Here is a 22,647-nt window from a genome sequence, read left to right as displayed (position 1 = left end):
TGAATGATGCCAAGGATATCCGGGACATGGTCATTAAGCCCCCAAAGGCGTTAAACAAACAAAACATCATTTTCAAACGGGTTAATTTGACTGCACATAACCAAGACCGGTTATGGTCAATTCCCCGACCAAGCGGTATTTTATATACCGTACCCCAAGCCCGTATAGGGAAAATAAGTTAAACGTATTTACCTGAGCTAAATATAAATTTAATCCCAGCCGTATACCACCAAGAAAGTACAGATAGCTTTTACTGGGCTCCTAAATCTAGAACGAAGATTTTTAATAACCTATTAGATTTCTAACGGGTCTTTAATTTGGCCTAAGCCTAGACCGGTTAGTTCTTAAATGAAGATCACGGTTTAAACGCACGATAAGGCGAAGACCGTTTTTAGAATTTGGTTTTGACCCAACAAGCTTGCATACTTGTTTAATATGGGTAACTTAATCACATTCTGGATTTTGAGACCGAAATGATATGGTTTGACCCGTTTCGGCTATAATGGGTAAACTAGTTACCTACGCCGATCCAAACGCATAAAGTGCGTAACGAGCAACCATAAGAGTCAAATACAAGTTTCCGAGGTTAATATGCCAAAAATATGTTGTGATATCAGAATGATACCTTCCATTATGCCCCAAATGGTTTTAAACCCAAACTATGCCTCATAAGGGCATTTTGGTCACTTTAAAGGGTGTAAAAGGGTTTAAATGACATTCTGAGTTACAGGTCTGAACAAATCAGTAAACCTACTCATTTTACCATGTTATAACAGTAGGGTATTGATCCTATTGCGAAATTTATCAATCTTAACCATTCTAGACTCCGTAGGGGCGTTTTTGTAATTTCACTTGGGCCTAAAAGGTCAAAGCTGGAATTCTGATCTCAAGATATTCTCCTACTGTTTAAAATATAAAATTTTACTGAATACATCAGTAGGTTTCAACCTTATATGCTTAAATTGGTTCTAGCACATACTTATGTGTTAAAAACGCTTAAAAAGGCGATTTGGAGCCATTTCCGGGTTTTATATAAAAAGCTGATATTTTTTAAAATTCCAGAAGGCTCAAAATAATTTATTTAACATATTAGATCAGTAGAAAAAGGTTTGGGGTCAATCGGATTTATAAAACTCATTTTATAGCCCAAAAGGGCAAAACCGGCATTAGCCGAATTAAGCTTAGAACACTAAGTTATGCTCAGCCTAAAATTAAATAAAAATTTCTAAAAATCCCAAAATATTATTTTAATACAGTAGGTATCAAGTTTTGTACAAAAATTTGGGTTTAGATAGGCTATATGCAATTTATGCTATTTAATTACTAAAGAGGCTTCTAATTACGCTATTGAGCATAACTCCTAATCTAGACCTCAAACTGATGTCAAATTTTATGGACAAGTTTATAATTCAGTAGTGAAGGTTTCTATCCTCTCACATTTTGAAAAATATCGTTTTAAGGTGAAAAGGGCATAACGGTCAACATTTAGGCTTTTAACGGAAACAAGCATGAACTAGGATTTCTAAGGATTCAGGTTGTATAACCTCAAAGGGTTACACTAACCTATAAAATGATCCTAAAGGAATCCTAAGGCATATCTAAATAAGTCTAATTCGGGTCAGAACTGAAAGTCAAAGCAAAAGTCAACTTTCGCGACTTTCGGCTCCGAACCGGGCCTATACTTAGAATTGTCGGGTTGAATCATGCTTAGACATGTTCAACTAATATTTACCAAGTTATTAATGTGGCAAAACTGATTTTATGACTTCTAATTTAATAGTTATGCATTTTGTTTAAAACTAACCCGTTTGACTTTAAGTTGACCCGACAATTAAACTAAGTAACGTGGTAATTAGGAGGCGCCCTTTTAAGGGTTAATTACCTACCTAATTACGGTCACGTAGCCATGTTCGTTGCGAACCATGGCTTAGCCGTTTAAAAGTCAAAGCGTTTATCGAAACGCTTGACCTTACGGCTATAACCGCTAAATAATTAAACTAGGAACGAAAGGATACTCACAAAGGGTCCAAGCAAGGATGGAAATGACCTTGGATGTTCAGGTATGAAGCACTAAGGCCCCAACTTAGAACAATTCAGATCATGGGTGAAATGAGAGCAAGAATTAAGTGGGTTTATATAGGAAAGCAAGGACCGTTAGGATCGTTTCTTGGTAAACGTGATCAAATCTGGACCGTACACCTTTACCCGCGGTTTTGGTAAACAATGGGCGCCCCAAAACAGCCCCTAGGTTGATAAAAACCCACTTGAAACACCTGGAAACAGCTGGAACAGCTGGTAACAGCTGGAAATTAAGTTTCTGAAATGGCAGTTTTGGTCCCTGCATGCTTCTAGCCCCTTTCTGATGCGTTTGAGGCCCGTTAAACCATTTTTAAGCCTCTACAATGATGCCTAAACATGAGGGACATGAAACATGCTCAATAATATGTCGGATGTCGGTTCGTTTGGTCGTACGGTCACGTTGTGCGTCTAATTACGACGAAACACGAACGGACGCGAAAAACAATCCAAACGACGCGACGAATGGAATTTTATCATGGCGATCACTAAAATAAAATATTTTAGTGCTTACATAAATTTTTGGGTGTCCGGGGATATTCAGAATGCGAGATATGCGCAAAAGTGCAAACTTGTGCACTTTTTGACACTTTTAGTCCCTGCATGACATAAAAGTTTATTTTTGCGTACCAAACACCTCTAAACCTATATCTAAGCTATATAAAGGATAAATAGGGTATGTTTAACTTATGGACATATTCCGGAAGGTCCGTTACCATACGATTCAACCTCCTTTTGCAGTTTGACGCAATTAGTCCCTTAATTGCGCAAAGTAGCGCGAAATGTCGTTTAATGATATCTAAGCCTTCCATGGCCCATAATAATCATTCCCAAGCATATATTTAAATATTACTACGCTCCCGTTTGCTTAAATGGTCACCGAATGGCGTAGATTCAAAAGTTGACGCTTTAGGCCCCTCTATTGCGCAAACTGGCGCATTTCATCATTTATTAGCATTGAAGCCTCATCTAATCCATATTAGGCATTCTTGAAAGTATTATCAAACATCACGATGCTTCGGGTCCGCCAAAAGGTCATTCAGAGGTATAATTAAACATATTGACACTTTTAGCCCCTCAAACTTGCAAAGTTGCGCGTAACTTGACTTATAGGCATAAAAACCTTAGTTGGCCATTACTTGGCATTCCGGAGAGTATAATTAAATATCATGAAGCTCCCGGTTTGTTAAAAGGTCACTCAGAGGTAAGAATTAACATGTTGACGCTTTTAACCCTTCATTGCGCAAACTTTCAATTAATTACGCAAACGGCTACACTTTATCATCAAGCGGCACATTTGTGAACATCACCATCGTGAGAGGTTATTTAGAAACTTATTTTAGGTATGCTAACACTTCCAGTCCTTTAAAAATCAAATTTTTCGATTTTTCGAAAAAGTAGTCCCTAAACTTCGCTGTTTGACTTCATCAGGGTTTATTACACGTGTCAATACCTCATTGGACGTGATTTTACGAGGTGTTACATCCTCACCCCCTTAAAAGAAATCTCGACCTTGAGATTTGCTAAAATGCTGTAAGTTCCTTTTGTCGCATAACGGACTTAACTTTCATAGCATGTCTGGAGTCTTTCTAAGCTCCCAAGTTGACCTCCATAATAGGTACATGTATCCTTTTGGGGCTTCTTAACCTACCGATCCTCAGTCGATCTAGGTTTCTTATCATATCATAAATCTGCGTATTATGCGATAATGTTTCTCGACTTATTGGTGAAACACATCCTTAAATCATCAGTGTGGGTCGCATTGCGAGCTCCACTAAACTCCTTATATAGGTTTTAGCTTATAAGCTAGTTGATCTTAATACATTCGATTCCTTCGAATGGTTATATATATTAGAGCTCAACTAGCCTGATAATTAACAGATTGGTACACCCTTCCAGGGTGATATCTTTGTTGAACTTTATCCCTCAATCAAAAACTTAGGAGGGTTGCTACATTCCTTAATCCTTGATTTTTTTTCTGCCGAATACTGGCAACCTATAGATGATTACGGATTTGCACGATCTTATTTGTTGTTTCCAAGGCAACTTTCAGATCCTGATAATTGGACTTACCAATTTTCTGTCTAACAATAGATGTTTAACATCTCATCTATACAAGGTCTCCCAAGGAGCAGCCTTAATACTTATATCAACTATTATAGAAAAGCTTATCATAAGGTGAGATGGTTATTCCAACCACTGCTTAAAGCTAATCTTAAGGAATAGCTAATCCTTACAGCTAGTCGAACAAATCGACGATCCTGGGCAGTTGATGGCGATTCTTAATTGTTGCCTAATTAGGGTTGCGGTAGTCAATGCATAAGCAAAATGAACCGTCTTTCTTAATTAACTATATCGAATCCTCATAATATCAAGTTAGGCTATATGAATCATTTATTTTAAAACTTACTTAATCAGGGTTTCGATTCTTCCAATGATGGTACTAGCCACCTTGGAGATTTCATAATAGAACAGCCCTAAATAGGATACAAATCTTAACTCTACTTGCCTCTCAGGAGGTGAATAGGGTAATTATAGGAGAAAATAATCAAGATACAAGGAGGTTATAGAGATTTTTCCATATCTCAGGTCCTAGTTCATCCATCATTGCTTGTGTCAAAAATGACACGTTTATGTTACGAGTCCACGAATTCCTTAATCGGGAACATTCATTTGGACAGTTCCATTATGGATATCTTCTTTGAATACCATTAGTTGACTTTAGTACCCTATGACCATCGGGATATCTTTGTGGTCCCATGCATTAAACCTCCATACTGATCAGGCATGGAAGCAATCTATGGGACATTTTAAGATACACAAATCTTCATATGGCGCTTTTATCATGTTGTCTGGTATTCGCAATCGATGGAGATTGAAAAGATATCAACCAGGTGCTACCGTACATCCTCTAGAGGGAGGATGCAAAATTTCAACGACAGAAGGCTTCTGCCAGGGACAGAATGAATAGTTCTTATGATTTCACCTGTAAGTTTTACCTTACACTTAACATCTGGGGTTCTTACGGAAAGTTTCTTAAAAGTTTGCTAAACTTATGGTCTTATGAGAGACTTAGCAATACCTGAAACCAAACGTAATTCTTAGCAATAAAATCACCACAAGGGATTTATCTGGTGTCATTATTAAGGTGAGCTGCCTCTAATCGTACATCAGGAGGGTTAAACGCCTCCATTCTTAATCCCTTTAAACTTAGCTAAAAATCTTTGACAAAATTTTGGGCGGACCCGACCTTGGCTGGTTATTTCTTAATCTATAAAATGTGAGCAGCTGAGGTAGATCCATAATGGATTTATAATGAGCAAGCTTTGAGACCTATTGTGCCCTCTTATTTCCGATGCTAACCACCATCAATTGCTTGCATTCAAGCTTAGATTTTGGGTAATTGGAATAGGGTACTATCTTAGTCAAAGAATTAAAATTTGCGACATAATGTCGACATCCTAGAACTTTTATGGTGAGGGTCAGAAAATTCTTATTCCATCTTTTTCCATTTCGATGCGAATAATAGATATTTCTAATAAGGTCCTTAACACTTGGTCCATCCCATAGTGTATAAGAGAATCTTTCTTGTGGACTTCATTAATGTCCTTATTAATTAAGGGTATTACCATCGAATGGCTGTGATGCATACCTCACAGTGTTCTTTTCAACGTAACCACTGATACACCTAATGGTTTCTACTTCATCAATTAATTTCCTGCAATCGATGGCCCTTTTTTACTTATTGAAGTCTCTGGACTTCCCCGAGACGAAGTACTTTTAAGTACATCCAAAAAGAATGGGCTCCTTGCCATTTATGGTTTTGCTGGGTTTATTCTTCGAATTTGAAGTGCGAATAAAGTTCTTTTCATGTGCAGCGATATGTGTCTTAGAGCAAACAACATTCAGCTTCTTGAACCCTTTTTATGACTTTTCTCATAGCCTTCCCGATAGTTGCGTTAATTACCGTTTTGGGGATTAACTTCATTAACATTGAGGTTCACATTTGATGCACCATTATCATTTGTCGCATTTCTAGCATCGCGACTGCTGTTTGTCTTTTCTGAGTTTCCATACTCGAAGCTTTGGTATTAAACACCAAACTCAGCAGATACATAGGCAATCCATACCATGTGTCTCCTTAAATTGTCAAAGGCTCACCATAAGGAGTCTTGATAACTACTTGCTTCTTATTACCCACAATATGGGCTTAGCTATAAGATGATCAATCCATTCCTATCTCTATATCGAGTCCCTCTATTTCAACGGAAACAAGGACAGTGGAAAAGAATGGTTCCTAATGGATATAAAACATCCATCTAATATTGCTGAAGCAGTCTCAGAGGTACCATTGGCCAATCCTACTTTATACTTAACGCTTAGAGTTTTTAACAGGCAGATTTAATGATTTACAAAATCCATTGTCTATGAAAGACTTATCTGAACCTGAATTAAATAATACTCTATCATGAGCGTTATTGATAAAGAAAGTACCTGTTGTGACATTGTCATCCTGAATAGCCTCTTGAGCATCTGTTTGAGAGCTTCCAGCTTTGGTCTTCTTAGCCTCTCCAGGCTTCTTGGTTTTATTTGGGCAATTTGTTTTGATGTGCCCTATTTCTTTGCAACCATAGCAGGTTGCGTCTCCCAACTTCTTGCAATCCAAGGTCTTATGCTCCTTGGACTTGCAGATTCCACAGGGTAAAGGCTGGGATTCAAATCTGCATTTCCCGAGGTGGTTTTTATTACAGATTTTGCATCTAGTCTTTTTACCTAACTGCTGGTTGTCTTTCGAGTCCTTGCATTCATGGGTTTCGGGATCCACCTCTTTACAGATGACACATTCCCTGGTCTGCTCATAGTAACATTTTCCGAAGTGCTTCTTCCTGCAGGTTTTACACTCGGGTTTTGCCTCCTTTGGCTTGAACTGGCTATAGTTTGAACTGGCCTTACCCTTTTTACAACCCTTATTCGGGGTGCCATCGCACTTTCGCTTATGATCCTGCAACGCACGGTCCACAGCGTTGTTTACGGCTATATCTATCATAGCCTGTAACTCGGTGCCCGTTAAATTCAGTCTTGTATCATTATTCTGATTAACTGGATGATTGCGAGCTTCGGAGGGGTCGGCCATGATGATGCTTCGAAGGCTACAAACCAAGTAGTAATAGCTTACTTAATTATAGGGAATTATCGAACTTGATAATTAAATAGCCATGGTGCAAACAAACCATATAGGCCAATAGATAGTATTAAGTTTATTTGATTATGTTTTGCCTAGGTTTTTTTTTAAATAAACCATCTTAGGCGTTTAAACGGAATATGATTATTCATATTTATTAGACAGGGGACATCAGTCACAATTGTCAATGTCGTTCTGACATTTTATATAGCACAAGGGCTTGTTCCAAAAGACTTTTTGATGGCACTGAGGCCTTGTCAATAGGGAAATTTTAAAACATAATCAATGATTCCTTCGGATCAGAGAATTTCATAGTTCATTGTCTTGACAAGAAGTTATGAAATAAAACTATCTTTTTCATGCATACATCCTTACCCACAGGTATACATCCCAGATGGATGTTTAGATGCGTACATCATGTTCGACGTTTATTAGACATGATTCTTATTGATACTTTAGGCTAAACGAGGGGTTTGGAAGATTTCTAATACAAGGATGACAAGTGTGATTTCATCGCATCACCCATTGTCAGGTGTGTTAACACGTTTTCAGGTGTTTAACAAGGATCTGAATCTCTTTAAACAGGTCTTACCATCGTAGCCAGGTCCCTAACGACATTCAAGCTAGGTTATACCCTTTGAGACTCTTTTTAATATAAATACTGGCAGGAAAGGAATGATATTTATTTTATTCAGGATTTTCATTATAATTACCCTAAATTTATTTAAAATATAACTATGGCACAAAAAGCCTAGTCACGTAGACAAGTTTAATTTATAACCAGGATTTTCACAGAATCGAGGTATTTGGGTCTGAATCACAGTTCATTACCCTTTCTTGACAGTGAGTTGCAGACTTCTACTGTCTCTTAGTCCCAGAGGACGTTATTTATTACCCGCGGGCACTTCATCCTTAAGGGATGGCTATTTTACTTACAGGGAATTTTAAATAAATCCCAATTTTCAAAGATGGCCTGTGTGATTTATACTGCATCACAATTTGCCCAGTATGTTAACATACTTTCAGATGTTAACCAAACTTTTGGAATCTTTTGGACAGGTTCTACCATCTTGGCCATGTCTATAATGACTCGTGGCTAGGTTCTACCCCGAAGATTCTCTTTTAATATTAAACGCAGAACAATCCTAAGTTAAGATGTTAATTATGGATCTGAATCTAATTATGGAGATACCATCTTGGCCCTGTCTTATATGACACCTGAGCTAGGTCTTGTCCTTTTTAGATTTTGCCATCTTATAATAATGGCAGATCCTATAATAGGAACGTTATTTTAAATCTAACCGTCCCACTAGAATTCATACAGGCACATGGTTGCCCTAAACGGGACTTCTAAGGAGTGATGCTGTCCTTGAAGGGACAGAAGGATAAATATGCCTTTAAAAGGATTACTAAGGAAAACGAGCTTTAATAAAAAGGAGTTTCTTTTTCATTTTATTTCTGAATGCTTCTCCTTGGCTTTATGTTAACCCCAGTCGCAGCACGAAGCTCGGCCTTCCCTAGGCTTCTAATGGGGAGAAATTCCATTACGGCTTCTTTGCTTGGCGACGGATATAGAATTTAAAGCAACAATTCTCCGAATACAGATGAAAATATTCCTATGTTAAGTCTAGACTCAGAAGGTCAAGGAATGTGCTATTGTGTCATTGAGATTAAACACAAAAGGCTAGTGTTTAATTCACTCAACGTTGGCTCTGATACCAACCTGTCACACCCCAATTTTCCACGTGTCACCGGTGGGCCCGGTGGGGAGTACGTGACATAGTTGATATCATCATAGTCAAACCACACAATTTAAATGCACAGCGGAAGCAAAATATATTACAATCCGATATGAAGTAATATCCAAGTATTACGAACGGAAAGTAAAAGATCCACAGGCGGATCGCAAAATAATATAAAACATTGTTCAACAGACTTCAGGCATCTAAGCTTGCGAGACTTCTACTTGATGCTAGGAGAGACCAACCTATTACGCGTAGTACCTGCACTTAGTCTTTTTGGGAAAATATGTTAGTTTTCACTGGTAAATACAATTTAACTGACTCATTTTGAAAAGGTTTTAAAAATTGATTTGAATGCCTGAGGCACAAAACATTTTATAACTTGGGACAATTATTTGCCTATAATCTTGTAAAAGAATTACATGTCCGTTCTGCGTTCGGTAGCCCGGGTCATGCCGGGTTAAAGATTAATAGACACACCACTTAATATAATTCCGCCGCGAGACTTCTCTCGTCCCGACGATTATACATGTTGTACAACACTACGGGTGTACGCCTACACCCGAGTGCTAAGGTCGTGGCCATTCTTTGAATGATGCCAAGGATATCCGGGACATGGTCATTAAGCCCCCCAAAGGCGTTAAACAAACAAAACAGCATTTTCAAACGGGTTAATTTGACTGCACATAACCAAGACCGGTTAAGGTCAATTCCCCGACCAAGCGGTATTTTATATACCGTACCCCAAGCCCGTATAGGGAATATAAGTTAAACGTATTTACCTGAGCTAAATATAAATTTAATCCCAGCCGTATACCACCAAGAAAGTACAGATAGCTTTTACTGGGCTCCTAAATCTAGAACGAAGGTTTTTAATAACCTATTAGATTTCTAACGGGTCTTTAATTTGGCCTAAGCCTAGACCGGTTAGTTCTTAAATGAAGATTACGGTTTAAACGCACGATAAGGCAAAGACTGTTTTTAGAATGTGGTTTTGACCCAACAAGCTTGCATACTTGTTTAATATGGGTAACTTAATCACATTCTGGATTTTGAGACCGAAATGATATGGTTTGACCTGTTTCGGCTATAATGGGTAAACTAGTTACCTACACTGATCCGAACGCATAAAGTGCGTAACGAGCAACCATAAGAGTCAAATACAAGTTTCCGAGGTTAATATGCCAAAAATATGTTGTGATATCAGAATGATACCTTCCATTATGCCCCCAAATGGTTTTAAACCCAAACTATGCGTCATAAGGGCATTTTGGTCACTTTAAAGGGTGTAAAAGGGTTTAAATGACATTCTGAGTTACAGGTCTGAACAAATCAGTAAACCTACTCATTTTACCATGTTATAACAGTAGGGTATTGATCCTATTGCGAAATTTATCAATCTTAACCATTCTAGACTCCGTAGGGGCGTTTTGGTAATTTCACTTGGGCCTAAAAGGTCAAAGCTGGAATTCTGATCTCAAGATATTCTCCTACTGTTTAAAATATAAAATTTTACTGAATACATCAGTAGGTTTCAACCTTATATGCTTAAATTGGTTCTAGCACATACTTATGTGTTAAAAACGCTTAAAAAGGCGATTTGGAGCCATTTCCGGGTTTTATATAAAAAGCTGATATTTTTTAAAATTCCAGAAGGCTCAAAATAATTTATTTAACATATTAGATCAGTAGAAAAAGGTTTGGGGTCAATCGGATTTATAAAACTCATTTTATAGCCCAAAAGGGCAAAACCGGCATTAGCCGAATTAAGCTTAGAACACTAAGTTATGCTCAGCCTAAAATTAAATAAAAATTTCTAAAAATCCCAAAATATTATTTTAATATAGTAGGTATCAAGTTTTGTACAAAAATTTGGGTTTAGATAGGCTATATGCAATTTATGCTATTTAATTACTAAAGAAGCTTCTAATTACGCTATTGAGCATAACTCCTAATCTAGACCTCAAACTGATGTCAAATTTTATGGACAAGTTTATAATTCAGTAGTGAAGGTTTCTATCCTCTCACATTTTCAAAAATATCGTTTTAAGGTGAAAAGGGCATAACGGTCAACATTTAGGCTTTTAACGGAAACAAGCATGAACTAAGATTTCTAAGGATTCAGGTTGTATAACCTCAGAGGGTTACACTAACCTATAAAATGATCCTAAAGGAATCCTAAGGCATATCTAAATAAGTCTAATTCGGGTCAGAACTGAAAGTCAAAGCAAAAGTCAACTTTCGCGACTTTCGGCTCCGAACCGGGCCTATACTTAGAATTGTCGGGTTGAATCATGCTTAGACATGTTCAACTAATATTTACCAAGTTATTAATGTGGAAAAACTGATTTTATGACTTCTAATTTAATAGTTATGCATTTTGTTTAAAACTAACCCGTTTGACTTTAAGTTGACCCGACAATTAAACTAAGTAACGTGGTAATTAGGAGGCGCCCTTTTAAGGGTTAATTACCTACCTAATTACGGTCACGTAGCCATATTCATTGCGAACCATGGCTTAGCCGTTTAAAAGTCAAAGCGTTTATCGAAACGCTTGACCTTACGGCTATAACCGCTAAATAATTAAACTAGGAACGAAAGGATACTCACAAAGGGTCCAAGCAAGGATGGAAATGACCTTGGATGTTCAGGTATGAAGCACTAAGGCCCCAACTTAGAACAATTCAGATCATGGGTGAAATGAGAGCAAGAATTAAGTGGGTTTATATAGGAAAGCAAGGACCGTTAGGATCGTTTCTTGGTAAACGTGATCAAATCTGGACCGTACACCTTTACCCGCGGTTTTGGTAAACAATGGGCGCCCCAAAACAGCCCCTAGGTTGATAAAAACCCACTTGAAACACCTGGAAACAGCTGGAACAGCTGGTAACAGCTGGAAATTAAGTTTCTGAAATGGCAGTTTTGGTCCCTGCATGCTTCTAGCCCCTTTCTGATGCGTTTGAGGCCCGTTAAACCATTTTTAAGCCTCTACAATGATGCCTAAACATGAGGGACATGAAACATGCTCAAGAATATGTCGGATGTCGGTTCGTTTGGTCGTACGGTCACGTTGTGCGTCTAATTACGACGAAACACGAACGGACGCGAAAAACGATCCAAACGACGCGACGAATGGAATTTTATCATGGCGATCACTAAAATAAAATATTTTAGTGCTTACATATATTTTTGGGTGTCCGGGGATATTCAGAATGCGAGATATGCGCAAAAGTGCAAACTTGTGCACTTTTTGACACTTTTAGTCCCTGCATGACATAAAAGTTTATTTTTGCGTACCAAACACCTCTAAACCTATATCTAAGCTATATAAAGGATAAATAGGGTATGTTTAACTTATGGACATATTCCGGAAGGTCCGTTACCATACAATTCAACCTCCTTTTGCAGTTTGACGCAATTAGTCCCTTAATTGCGCAAAGTAGCGCGAAATGTCGTTTAATGATATCTAAGCCTTCCATGGCCCATAATAATCATTCCCAAGAATATATTTAAATATTACTACGCTCCCGTTTGCTTAAATGGTCACCGAATGGCGTAGATTCAAAAGTTGACGCTTTAGGCCCCTCTATTGCGCAAACTTGCGCATTTCATCATTTATTAGCATTGAAGCCTCATCTAATCCATATTAGGCATTCTTGAAAGTATTATCAAACATCACGATGCTTCGGGTCCGCCAAAAGGTCATTCAGAGGTATAATTAAACATATTGAAACTTTTAGCCCCTTTAACTTGCAAAGTTGCGCGTAACTTTACTTATAGGCATAAAAACCTTAGTTGGCCATTACTTGGCATTCCGGAGAGTATAATTAAATATCATGAAGCTCCCGGTTTGTTAAAAGGTCACTCAGAGGTAAGAATTAACATGTTGACGCTTTTAACCCTTCATTGCGCAAACTTTCAATTAATTACGCAAACGGCAACACTTTATCATCAAGCGGCACATTTGTGAACATCACCATCGTGAGAGGTTATTTAGAAACTTATTTTAGGTATGCTAACACTTCCAGTCCTTTAAAAATCAAATTTTTCGATTTTTCGAAAAAGTAGTCCCTAAACTTCGCTGTTTGACTTCATCAGGATTTATTACACGTGTCAATACCTCATTGGACGTGATTTTACGAGGTGTTACAGTCACCTAGTTATATCCAAATATAATCACATAGTAAATCCTACATATGCGAATTCTTCATGATCCTACCAATTGACCAACACATTCTAAATTAACCCATTTACATAACTCCACCTTCTTTACTTGCTAGTGAGTTCACACGTTTAATATTTAGTACATGATTATTTACTAGTTATGATCAAACACCTAATCCCACATACGGTGTGCATCACACCCTCAAAGCATGTAGTACAACTTTCTAATGCAAGTATCTTACTGTATCATCTTATCACACTAATTTCCCACTTGTAATCCATCTAAAACACATTCCTTTTGCAAACCTATTATCTGTTACATCATTATCACATTCTACATATAATTATCCATTGCTAGCATACAAATTTCACTTGTCATTTTCACCTAAGCATTTATCGAACACTTGGTGTGCATACCACTTTCTAAGCATAATGTACAAGTGTTTTGAGCATGTTTTTCCCAACTTTATCTCATGAACCACCACATTCAAACAAGACCTCATAATCATCAATTTCACATCAAGTTTGTCTATCAAAATCTATCATATAATACCTTGCTCATCATAAAATCACAATATAACATCTACAATTTCTTCAGGATCATCCTCTTCACATTCATGCAATGGGTTTCATTCTAATTCATCCAAATAACTAAAATTTAACCATGATTCAACTTCAACATATTAGCATTAACAAGTATTAATTCTAATTTCAACCAATTTCACGAATTAAACATAACTCACTTCATACAAGGTCACCAATCTAAGTTTTAGAACATACCTCATGATTTCCTTGTGTATGTGATCACTAATTCATGTTCAATCATAAGTTTGAGCTCCAATTTTCCTTCAATTTGAAGCTTCTTCATGAACTAGGGTTTGAACCCTTGTTCTTTCTTGCTCCTGGACATCGACACACACACACACTATGTGTATATGTGGTGTTTTAATTTTATTTATTAAACTCTTGTTTCCTTTTTAACGGTTTTGGCCCCTCAAGTTTCATTCGATAATAAATGAGAATAAAACTCTTATCTTGTTACTTATATTCATGTTACCACTAGGTTAATTGTTCCTAGCTATTTTGTTTACGGTTTCACCTTTTCCACTAACGGTACTTTTACCCGTTCCTTTTTATTAACCGGGTTTTAAATTACCAAACCCGTTTTTGGGGTGTTACATATATACTCCAATTAAGTACAACTAGAATTGCGACCCGCCGCAATGCGGCGGGGATTCTTTTGTTATAACTAAGTCGATCTAGGACCCGAACGTTATGTTAAACCTGTTAAACGGGAAAAAAATACACGATGTAAAAAACGTTCACCCACACACGCACGTTGGGTCGTGTTAACTCGTAAAATTTAGAACGAAACGTAAAAACGTTAAACCAAAGACAAACGTTGCGATGTGTTAAGTCACAAAAATTAGAACCAAGCATAAAGCGAAAAATTTGCGGAAAATGAAAACTATACAGGACCAAAGTTGAAAGTAAAAATAGTTGTGAGAATATATTGCAAAAGATAAAAAGTTTTGGGTTAAAAGTAAAAAAAAAAACAAATAGTTTTGGGTTAAAAGTAACTTATAAAATACTTTTGGGTGAAATGTAAAAAAAATCATTTTTTTTGGAAAACCCCCAAAGCCAAGGTTATAACAACCATATGTATAACCATTTTTTCTTTGAGAAACTCTCAAAGCCACCCTACGTTGCGGCGGGGCATAAAACGGTGTCAAATAGTACTAATGCCACATAACCGTCATCGACCAGCAACACTGACTCGACCTAGGATCTGCATGTTGCGAAGAACTTGTCAAACATGGAAAAATAGAGGTAAAAACGTTGAACCACACATGCACGTTGCGCCGTATTAACTCGAAAAATTTAGAACTATACGTAAAACGAAAATTTGCGAAAGATGAAAAGTATAAGTGACAAAAGTTGTGAAGTTAAATTGCAAATAACGAAAAGTTTTTGGTTAAAGTTAAAAAAATAAATTATGTAGGGTTAAAATTGCAAAATGTAAAAACCTTTGGATTAAAGTAAAAAATCAACATTTTTTGTTTTTTTTTTGTTTTTAAAAAGTCTCAAAGCACAAGGTATAAGTTGTATTGCATATTTTTGTTGCTTATTTATAGTAATAAAATTGTGTGAACAGTGAATTTAATTGATTGGTTCTTTTTTTTTGTCTTTTTGTACATTTTTATTTCACCCTTAACTTTCAGTATTAACACTTACAACCCCTTAAGTTTCTAAAGATTTTGTAATCAATTTTTACGTGTTTATTTTTATGTACGTGTATGTATGAATTCAAGTTGATTTACGCTCGACATAAATTTTCCCGAAAATGATTCAGGTCAAATATAATATGTTCTTATGCTTATTATTATGTACATTTTCAGTTGAGCTACGTTTTGACATAAATGCTATTTTTTCCCGAAAATAAGTCAAGTTATATATAATACGTTTTCGTACTTATTTTTTATATATGTTGACATTTGATCCACGTTTTAACGTAAAAAAAGCAATTTCCTAGTATGTAATATTATCCAACTATAAAAAACAGAATATAATATATGAAATAATTGTTAATCAATAAATGAGAGGAAAAGAACAAAAAGTTTGCTTCACATTTTCACTAGTTCGATTTAATGAAAATGCTCCAAATAGACACAACCAAACCAGTCATGTATATATTATTATGTCCGGTCCGATAATCGTTTCGCTCCGGTTTATGCAAATACTAGTTTTCATTGAAACATACAACTATGAGAATGGCGATGACAACGTACTCAAGAATAGATCGGTCAGCACAGCAGCATATAATAATACATTGAAATAAAAAGATCAATCAAATACGATTTAAAAACAGCAAAACATGTTCTAAATTGCGCGATGCAAGGCCATGCTGCCATGCAATAACATGTACAGTAAAGACTGACAAACGCATTGAAGCTTCATATTCAATATGATTAAAATCTCTATATAAACAACTGACCAGAAGAAATTTCAATTAAATTCAGAATCAGAAACCCTAAGTTTTGTAGCCAATCAATTGTCTAGAAACTGGACAACACTCAACCTTATGGCAATCTTCAATCTCTCCATTGTCTGTATACGTTTGTTTGTGCGAGTCTGTGCCAGGAATGGTTATATAATGTTAAATTTTGTTCTTAATCATTTATAGAATTTTTTTTTTTTTTATAACTTTTTAATATGAATTGATGATTTCTTGCTAAAATTTGAAACTCTTTCTTTTCCTGAAAAACGTTACAGCAAAATTGCTACATTTATATATGTAGCATATTATGGCGAGTGAAAAAATTAAATTAATTAAAATAATACTTCAACTGATTAATAGATTATTGATCTGCTTAGATTTTTTATAACTGAACTTTATGATTAGGTTATGAATTGTTATAATTTTTTTATAAATAATATGTTGCATATAGATTTACATATTGGTTTCTTTTTATTTAAGGGATATAGGATTTAAATAACTCAAGGTTCACCATTTGGCTGATAAAATTTCCAACATACGAATTGTACCACGTTACTTTCAACTTTTAACTTATTTTCCTCTGACACTTCCAAACTAACTGAATCCTAACCCAGTAAGTTTTTTTGTTGACATGGCATCTGACGTGTCATTTTTTGCTGACGTGGCAATTTTCACTGACATGGAATCTAACATGGCACTTTTGCTGATGTGGCACTTGATTAGTGACGTGGCATCTTCCGTTAGCTAACTGGGTTAAGATTTTGTTAATTTGGGAGCGACAGAGAAAAATAAGTTGAAAGTTAGGAGTGTTGTGGTACAAATCAAAAGTTAATAGTGATATCGACCAATTTGTGAAAGTTGAGGTTATTTAAATCAAATATCCCTTTATTTTACACAAAACTTGATTTAATTTAAAAACCAAATAAGCTTGAATTGGTCCATGCATGGAACTTGCAATTAATCAAATTAACCTAACTTTATATATATATATATATATATATATATATATTGCCAATGAGGTGTTGAATATATTTCAATCAAACAGTAAATTAATATAAACTTTATTAATTACCGAGTTATCAGCCAAACCAGTTTGTTCCAACTTGAGCAAACTGATTAAAGAAAGGTAGAAGAAGACTGTACCGTTATCGGACGAATTCAAGAACACACAAAATTAAAACCAACCTGGCGATTAAGAAAGAAGATCCTTGAACTGCACGGATGATTCCTGTCCTTAAAGGATTTTACACGCTCTTATTACTGTGAGCTGCAGCGTAAACTTCCAGGATTTAATGCAGAACTGATCCGGTATTTCAACAACAATGGAAGCCAGAAAAACGCAAAAGCTGAAGAAGAAACTGGAGCACACGAAAGTGGGAGGCTGCGAAATTAAGTGTTTTGAATGGGTAGCAGGAGGCTTTTATTTATATTCTATGATTACAACGAAGAATGAGAAAAAACGGGGAGTGGGATAACCATCCACAACCAAATTCGGTTGCTGGAGATATCCCACACGAATTCGAATTACTAGAGATAATGAGATAACCCCCATTGTTTCGAATTCACCTCTATCTCCTTATCTCATTCGATCCACAGATCTGACACACCCGAACCGGACCCTAGCCAAAAATAAAAGCTCCTCGCGACGATGCGTACGTGCGAAGTGCAAAGTGCGCCTCAAACGCGCCCATTCGCGCCTCAATGCGACCATTCGCGAGCTCGCGGCTTGGCTCGGCTCGGCGCGCGTGTGGGCTTTATCCACTTCTCAACCCATCTAATACTTTGGTGGCCCATAAGGAGTAATCCCTTATAAACCACTCAAACTTCACTCCCCTCATCAATGTAGGATGGAGGAAACATACCAACTTGTATGTTCACCTTCAATATTTCCAACAATCCCCCACCAAGTTGGAATGTTTCCTTTCACTTAGACTGATGATGTCACTAGGTGTCACGAAGATTAAACCCAGTTTATGTTGATAAACAAGAAGAGACAGATTTAATGGTGTCCTATGGAATTAAACCATTAACCTAATAGCCCCCTTCGGTTTACCCCCACACACCACCAGCTGACTTTGCGTTCTCACTGAGCGCGAATATGGCCGTGCGCTATAAATCCTTTTCATGACCCTTTAGAAGATAAACCACTAATCTTCACTTGAGGCGGCACCACCCCTAGATCATATAGGTGAAGTTTTACATCATCCACGTTGCTTGGATGCCTCCAAAACTTTGTTAAGAGCATAAGCTCACCCTTGTTCTCGGCAACGACGTACTATCATACCTCACATGGATCTATCAAATTTGAAGTGCTTTCTATCGTTAAGTGACTTCGTTTTTACCCATTAAACTTGAGAAATAGGAGCACTAAGTTCAAGTTGGGTTTCTATCACTAACGATTCTATTGTGGTTTTAGATCCATGTCTCTCGCGGTATTCACAACCAAATCTCTCGTCAGAGGTTTAGTAAATGGATCTGCAAAGTTCCTACTCGTCTTGACATAGACAACCTTGATGGTACCACTTTCAAGCAGTTGTCTCACATAATTGTGCCGAAGACCTATGTGTCTTGACCTCCCATTATACACTGCGTTGTATACTTTAGATAGTGTGGCCTCACTATCACAACACATGGGAATTGACGGCATTGGAACATCCCACAGACAGATGTCAGTAAGTAGATCTCTAATCCACTCCGCTTCCTTACCAGCCGCAGCCAGTGCTATGAACTCAGCTTCCATAGTTGAGTGGGCAATACACGCATGTTTCTTGCTCGCCCAAGAAATTGCTCCTCCTACTAGAGTGTAAATCCACCCACTTGTAGATTTTGAATCACTGGCGTGATCAATCCAGCTTGCATCAGAATAACCTTCGAGTATTCTGGAAGAAGACGTGTATGTCAGTTCTAAGTTACTGGTCCCTTTCAGGTATCCAAGTATGTAACACCCCTAAAACAGGTTTGGTAATCATACTCCGTTAATACCAAAAGACGGGTAAAGTACCGTTAGCATTAAGATAACCCGGTAAATATTTGGATTTAATAAGAAATCCTAATAATTTAAATACAAGCGAATCAAAGAATTAAGGAATTGAGTTTATAAGAACCCGAGTCAACGAGACTTAAAATAAAACGAGTTTTTAGCTCCCGGAACCCACCAAGTAACTAGGAGTATTAACCTAGTTAGTTAATGTCTTGACAAAATAGAACTAATGTGGTTAAGCTACCCTTTAAATAACTTGTGTAAAGTGAAGGGACTAGACATGGACAATTGAATTAAAGTTTTAATTAAACCAATTAATAAACAAAACACACACATACGTGTGTGTGTCTGCGACTTCAACCAGAGCCAAGAAGGGCTCTCTTGCTCAAAACCCTAATCCCTCAAGAATCTCTCAAATTGAAGCCCAAATCAAGAGCCAAATCATTGCATGAACACAAATTCATGATCACCTAGTCATGGGGATTACAAGGTATGTTAAAAATTATGATTTGGTGATACTTTGAGATTATGATGAATAATCATAATCGAAATTCTGGAATGAATATTGATTCTATGAGTGTTATTATGATTATATCTTGGTTTAGAAACAAACCCTAGTAGAAAATTTGATGAATTGTTGTCAAAACTAGGGATTTGATAATTACCCTATTATGTGCTAAATGGGTTTTTGTATGTTATGATGAACACTCGGATCAGAGTGTTAATTTGATGAATATTGATTGTTATGATATAAGTTCTTGATGTAGTTCATGAACACTAGATATAGAGGGTTGAAATTTGATGTTAATCTTGCTAAAAATGACTAATTACGGACTAGTTAGCAAAAGTGTAGAATGATGCCCATTAGGTGTTTGTTAAAATGCCTAAATGAGAAGTAAAGTGTTGAAATTCAAGTGAAACGCGTAATTGACAAGCTTGACTAATTTCATGAGACATGGGATAAAACGGGTTCTAATCATAATGTTGATTTGCCTTAATCGTGCATATTATATGATTAAATGTAGTTGACTTTAGAAAGTCAAACTAACTAGTGATGAAGTCGAATAAGTGGTTTCGGCTAAGAAAATAAGTAAAGTGGTATAGTTGTGATTGTTAATGACTAATCTAACCACCTTGTAAACGATGAACAATAGTTGGCGCTTAAACAAGCTAGGTGAAGCTTGGAGTGAAAGCGGGTCAAACGAGTCAAGCATAGAAGAAAAGCGTAGCTCGGATGCAAAGTAAGTGTAATTTACACACTTATGTAGAATGCTTGTTATTTCGATACTTATGGACGTGAAAACAATAATATTGGAAATTTGGAAAATTGTCAAGTGTTGACTTATGTAAATCATGGTTAAAAGGATACCCATGGCGTAAGCCGAAATGGGTTGAAACTGCAAGAAAAGAGTGTAAAAGAAAAAGGGTATGGTTATAAAACCCGGGATGGGACGATGTACAAATTGGAAATCAAAAACGGTGTTTTTGATTTAAATAGACAATGTTGGGCATATAGTCCAAACGGGTCGAATGGTGGTGATAACACCATTTGACAATATCGACTAATGTGGTCGTCAAGTCTTATGTTAACAGGACTAATTAGCAAATCGGATAGTTGCGTCATCATTGATGGTGTGATAATAAAAGCGAGGCATAAATCGGGTCTATTCGTTGATCCGAGCCAGGTACACATATTTATGTTGTAGTTAAAAGTAATATTTTGGTCGAATATTTGGTGAGAGTCCTTCATTGTAAAAGAAGGACCAAAATCGACCAAAACGCCCTTGTAGGCTAAATTGAACAAACAACCCTTAGAGGTTGTTCGGAAACGAGTCTTATGATTAAACAAAAGCTTAGAACGAGTATGAGTAGTGAAAATGTAATTCTTGGGTCGAAAGACTCCTTATGAGTCTTTGCCGTAAAATGATATTCCAAGGGGTATAATTCGGAACGAATAGATATCTACTTTAAATCCAACACACAATTAGTTGTGATGGAAGAATACTATATAAGAAATATAGGTTACAATGCTAGAATAGAATAAAAGCGATTGTGAGCCTAAAAGTGCTTAAATACTCTTAATGGGTCAAAATAAGCAATTAAGTGTAAACGGGATTTTATTATATAAGAAACCCGTGGTTTGAGAGTAATATGATAGGAGATATTGATATAATGAAACTCATGATTTTAAAGATCAAATAAGCAAGTTGGTGTGATAAAATCATGAACGGGTCAATATTTGGTAAAAAGGGTAATAAGCTGAAGACTTAAAAGTCTTAAGTTTTGTTAAGCCGAATGTCGGATTTTAACTCCATATGATGGAGAATCAAATTACAAACACGTAGGAAGAAACGGTAGGTCAAACAGACTAACGATTAGAAAGATACGGAAGTTTTCGTGTCATTAAGCGGCAAATGGAATAGGCTGAATACAGGGACCACCGTAACTTACGCTGTCACCGTAAGTTACGGTGGAGTTGAACTCTTTACGGCAGTCTCCCCCTGAGTTACGGTGGGGAAAGTCTTAAACAGAGACCACCGTAACTTACGGTGCCACCGTAAGTTACGGTGGAGGCAAACTTGAAATGCAATGTTTTGGATCAAGAGATTATCCTTGGGATTTCTTTCCATTATCATTTATCTTGATTGGTACCGTTATTTAAAGTATCAAAACTAACTGTTGAGTTGGTTTTAAACACAGGTGTATGCTGAGAGCCCGGATGAAGATCAAGCGTCAAGCTCGATGAGGAACCGAACACATGTTTAATAAAGCTTCCGCAACGTTGTTGTGTCGTTATTCTAAACGGCGAATTAAATCACATTATGTATATCGCTTAAATTATAAAAGTTTTTAACAAGCCCGTATTTTCATTATAATTGTGATTGTAATTACATGATTATGAATTTAAATTATACGAAAAATGTTAAATAATAACTAGGGTGTTACAAAGTACTCTACCCACTGCCTTCCAGTGTTCTATCCCTAGATTGACAGTATACTGACTCAGTGCAACATCAGGACGAGTGCAATGCGTTGCATACATCATACTTCCAATAGCACTCGGATATTCCAGTTGAGCCACTGCTCTTCCAGAGTTCACTTTAAGTTTCACATTTGGATCAAACGGGGTATTAAACTCTTTAATATTTAAGTGTTGAAACTTAGTCAGAATTTTCTCTATGTAATGAGATTGACTTAGAGAAATCTGACTTCCAGTTCTTTTCACCTTGATCCCAAGAATGGTATCAACTTCTCCTAGATCTTTCATCTTAAAGTTCGAGGACAAATATTTCTTAGTTTCAGAAATACCTTCAAGGTGAGTGCCAATGATCAACATATCATCAACATAGACACAAATCATGACTGTATAACCGGGTTGGCATTTAGTATAAATACATCTGTCATCACTATTGTGTCGAAAGCCAAAAGCAGTCACAGTGGTATCAAATCTCTCATGCCACTATTTAGGAGCTTGCTTCAAACCATACAAAGATTTAATAAGTCT

At 36.6% G+C, this 22,647-nt stretch overlaps 1 long non-coding RNA gene across 1 annotated transcript; it reads left to right on the top strand.

The window, feature by feature from the left end:
* Positions 1–20,682: 20,682 nt before the first annotated feature.
* On the top strand, positions 20,683–22,032 carry LOC110867495. Its single transcript, XR_002551641.2, has 2 exons — positions 20,683–20,827; positions 21,843–22,032. It is a non-coding gene; the product is annotated as an uncharacterized LOC110867495 (long non-coding RNA).
* Positions 22,033–22,647: the final 615 nt, after the last annotated feature.

The sequence above is a fragment of the Helianthus annuus genome, chromosome 16 (genome assembly GCF_002127325.2).
Source record: "Helianthus annuus cultivar XRQ/B chromosome 16, HanXRQr2.0-SUNRISE, whole genome shotgun sequence".
In the NCBI taxonomy this organism is placed as follows: domain Eukaryota; kingdom Viridiplantae; phylum Streptophyta; class Magnoliopsida; order Asterales; family Asteraceae; genus Helianthus; species Helianthus annuus.
This window is presented reverse-complemented; position numbering and strand designations above follow the sequence as displayed.